The following is a 4161-nucleotide window of genomic DNA, read 5'->3' as shown; positions in this document are numbered from 1 at the left end:
TTCCTTCCTTCCTTCCTTCCTTTCTCAGAACTCATTCTGTAGACCAGTCTAGCCTCAAACTCAGAGATCCACCTGCCTCTGCCTCCTAAGTGCTGGCATCAAAGTGCTACCACATCCAACTGCATAAGTGGTTTATTTAGGAAGAATCCCCTAAGTACAGGTATGAGACCTGCTGGAGCCACTGAGATGACTCAGTGAAGGAAAGTGCCTGCCACTAAGGCTAATAACTTGAGTTTGATCTCTAGAATCCCCATGGGAGAAGGAGGGAACCCCATAGACACCATAGCACACATACCCACACAGGTAAACGAGCACAAATAAATGTGAGAAAAATATGTTTTGAGTCCCACTGCTCTTTCTTTTACTTAAAGTTCCTATCGGTTTTTATGGAAAGTCTTCTGCTATGAACCAAGCTTTCAAAGGCAAACTATCTCTTCTGTAGAAATAATTCTATGTGCTTTTTTCAAGTTTCCAGAAACCCTTTAAAAAATAACTATAATTTTCCTACAGACTATAAGAAGATCTGCCATATGCAACTCTAAATAAAGCCCTTCAATAGCTTATGCGAACATGCTGTGTGCATGCTGAAATGAAGATTTCAACACCCAGTCTTGGGGCTGGAGAGATGGCTCAGCGGTTAAGAGCACTTGCCACACTTTTGAGAGGACCCAAGTTTAATTCATGTGGACCTGCATGTCTGCTTACACCCATCCACTATTCCAGTTCCAGAGCATCTGACACCCCCTTCAGACTCCTTCGGGTCTCAGGAACACACGTGGTACACATACATGCATGTAGACAAACATACTCATATGCATAAAATTAAACTTAGAAAATCCTTTTACTTGAATAGAGGCTGGCTATTCCAATAACTACCAGGATTGCCATTCTACTCATGAGACAATACAGCCAAGGTCACCTAGGCAAAATAATAATTATCTGGGCTGGCAGTATGGCTAAATGGCAGACTGTGCTGAGATCTGCAAGACCCTGGATTTAATCTCCAGCATTAATACAAGTGAATAATAGAGCTGGATGTCATGGTGGCATACCTGTAATCTCAGAGCTTGGAAAGCAGAGCTAAGAAGATTGCTACAAGTGACAAGCTAGCCTGGTCTACTTTGAAAGTTTCAGGCCAACCAGGGTTACTTCAACCCTTTCTTATACTCTCCAGCCAGTAAAAATTAAACCCTATTTTGGTGTGTGTGTATGTGAATAAAATCTCTACAAAAGTTTTCACAACAAAATAGTCAACCTCCTTTTACATGTTTAGAATGTGATGCAATTTATAACGATTTTTCCCCGGTTTGTTTTTGCTTCTTGAGACGAGGTGGCCTTGAACTCCTGATCCTTGTTCACCTCCCAGGCATGTGCTATCATATTCAGCTCAACTTCCCAGGTTTCGTCTCCTTGGAGTAGCATACTCTTCCAAAGCAAGCTCCATCCTGACCCACGTGGGCTTCTTTGGCAGTAAATGGAACTTTACATGAATTCCCAAGTTCCTGGGTTACCTAACTCTGAGGGCGGTGCTGGAGAAGCAAACAGCCAGCCAGCTACTATAGATTTCTCAGCACTTGGGTTCCTCACTCCTGTCCCTCCCCCTGTGACTCTGGTCCACTGGATAAAGCCAGAAGAAAGGAAAATGGGGCAGAAACCAGGAAGTGTTCAAGACAAGTCTGAGTTAACAAACTCAACTAACATTAAGTCTCCCTTTTGCAGGTACAGTGTGCCTTGCCTTTCTTCTCCTCCCCCCCCCCACCCCGCAACCCACCTCCTTTCCTTTTTCTTTTCTTGTCTCCTCTGCCTTCAACCCCAAAGCCCAACACTTTCAAACCTCAGTTCCCCCTTCCTCATCACGTGCTTGGGGTGTGAGCATCTCCAGGGCCCAGCTTCTTCTGCTTTGAGAGGACTGGACACCGCCCCGCCCCCGTCTTCCCCCTTTAATAAAGGCCCTTTAATGTTTGTTTCTCAGGCTTTCCCCAAAAGCAAAATTGTGACTGTCCCTTGTTCCTTTCAACTCGAGGGTATCAACTTTAAACCTTTGCTCTACTTAGCTACTGCTAAGAACTGTGGTAAACTGATGTCCTCTGAGGCAGTAAAAAAGCAAACACGGAACACAGCAGAGCCCCACCTCCTCCTCAGCTTTCCATTCTGGCCTCCTAAGCTCAACTGTAGTTTTCTCCACGGCCAGGCTCACCTACAACGTTCACTGCATCATTTCATCCAAGCCAAACCCGGTTACTGAGGCAACTAAGTTTTTCTTCCCAATGGCTCACAGAGAAACACATCCCTTGGGATCCCCTGGTAACCGTCCACCTATAATACTGGGGAGCCACAACAGCAAATGACTCGCTTTCCAAGGCTGGAAGCTGGCGGCCACGGGAGGGGTGTGCATCCAGTCACATTCCTGACCCACTTTCGCATCCCTTCCCTCCCCCTCCTCTTTCTCCTACTCCCGGGCAGGCCGCGAGAGCGCCCGCGCTCGGAGGAGCCACCCGCGAACACTCCCTGGACCACGGCTGGAGGGTGCACTGGGTGGCTGTCACTGCGGGGGACCCTGAGAAAGCCCGCTCCCCACCCCCTTCACCCTCTACTCCTGCGTGTGCTTCCTCCCGGTCACATGAGCTCATGAGCACCTGTTGGCAACTTCAGTCCCAGGCCGAGCCTCTTCGCCCGTCTCCCCATCCCCCTCCTGCCCCCCTCTCGCCCCGGGTAAAGCCCCTTAACGAGAGAGTGTGGGGACGCCCATTGACTCCCGTTTGCATACCCGCTCCCCTCCCTCCGTAGGGCTCAGGGACCCATGGGTGAAGGGGACCCCGCCCCCACCCCTTCTCCCCCAGGCGGAACGCAGAGATGCGCCCGCCCCCCAGCCGGACAGCTCTGGAAACCTGGGCTTCTCGTGGGCGCGGGGAGGGGATGCAGCCTGGTGCTGGCGAGGGCAGGTAGCGGGCGATGACCACTGGGTGTGCGATCCAAGCCGCCGAGTCCAGGAAGGGGGAGGGAAGCAGCCTTCGCAGCTGCAACTTCTGAGCCTGCCCCGCAACTCAGCAACTTTGCCTGCGCCGCGCGCCCCTCCCCCGCGTCGCCAGGCCCTGGCGGGGGCTGCGCGTTGCCAGGGTCGAGGGATGCGGGCGATTGGGGAAGGGACATGGGAAATGACACAACTTAATCGTAGTTACATTACAGGGAGCACCTACGCGCACCGAGGCCTTGAGGAGAACGCGCGGTCCTCTCATCGGCCCGCCAGGCGATTACTGCTGGGCTCCTAGGGAGGAAGAGGGAGGAAGGATGGCGGCAAAGCCTGTGAAACTGTGCAGGGTGGATAACTAGGGAGAGGACCGCGCGAGGCGGTCCCCAGCAGCCAGCATCTTGCAGTCCGAGGCAGTGCTTCGGTAACCGCGGCCCAGCTCGCATAAATTGTTCAATTGTTCTCCACACGACCCCATCACCGCCGCCCTCCACGCCCACCTCTTCTAGAGACAGACCAAGGCAAAGAAGGAGGCAGCGGTGTGATCCGGTCTGTGGGGTGGATGCTACTGTGTAGGTGAAGAGGTCATTGATCACCTGATGCTTGTTAAGGGTTCAGAGGACAGCACGAGGCACCCTCTAGTCCCATCATCCAAGGGGGTGCTTCAAGGAAGATGAAATCAGAAATGTCTGAGGGGGCTACACTGATGTGTAGAGATTCTGGGCCAGTTTGGGATGATACCTAAAGTTCTTAAAGTCAGGCCCCCAGGGGAGGTGGCCCCAGGGTGGGGTGGTCCAGCCAGGAGGAAGAAGGGTGTAAACTGGAGGCCTGGACCATATTCACTCACTTGAGCAAAGGCACCGGAAGAGCCCAAGTTATCAACCACACCCAGGCCTTGGAAGCCAAGCTGGCTTCTAAGTCTCCTACCCGCCACTCATACTTGATCTGACTCACTGCAGAGTAACTGGCGCTCTATGCCTCAAGCCGCTTGCCTGTAAAGCTAGAGATTTAATGGTGGTGTTATGAAGTTGAGTCACTCTGGGTGTGGGGAATCTTCGGAAGCAAAAGGGTCATTTCAAGTGAAAGTAAACTGCTTCATGGAGAGGTTTGTCAATAAGCTGAATAGTTTAATTACATGCCATCTTAATTTAAAGAGATGTGCATGATCACCGAAGCCAGCTGGACAGTTCCTT

General features: G+C 51.5%; 1 protein-coding gene across 1 annotated transcript in view; it reads right to left on the bottom strand.

Annotated features, from left to right (window-relative positions):
• The window catches only part of Rreb1 (ras responsive element binding protein 1), a 177610-nt gene extending 174599 nt beyond the window's left edge, over nucleotides 1-3011 (bottom strand). Inside the window, exon 1 of the mRNA XM_029468436.1 lies at nucleotides 2889-3011. The gene's annotated coding sequence lies outside the window, so the exon portion shown is untranslated. The remainder of the gene's footprint in view (nucleotides 1-2888) is intronic.
• Nucleotides 3012-4161: the final 1150 nt, after the last annotated feature.

The sequence above is a fragment of the Mus caroli genome, chromosome 13, assembly GCF_900094665.2.
Source record: "Mus caroli chromosome 13, CAROLI_EIJ_v1.1, whole genome shotgun sequence".
NCBI classification, from domain to species: domain Eukaryota; kingdom Metazoa; phylum Chordata; class Mammalia; order Rodentia; family Muridae; genus Mus; species Mus caroli.
Note: the sequence above shows the minus strand (reverse complement) of the source record. Positions and strands in the feature narration are given on the sequence as shown.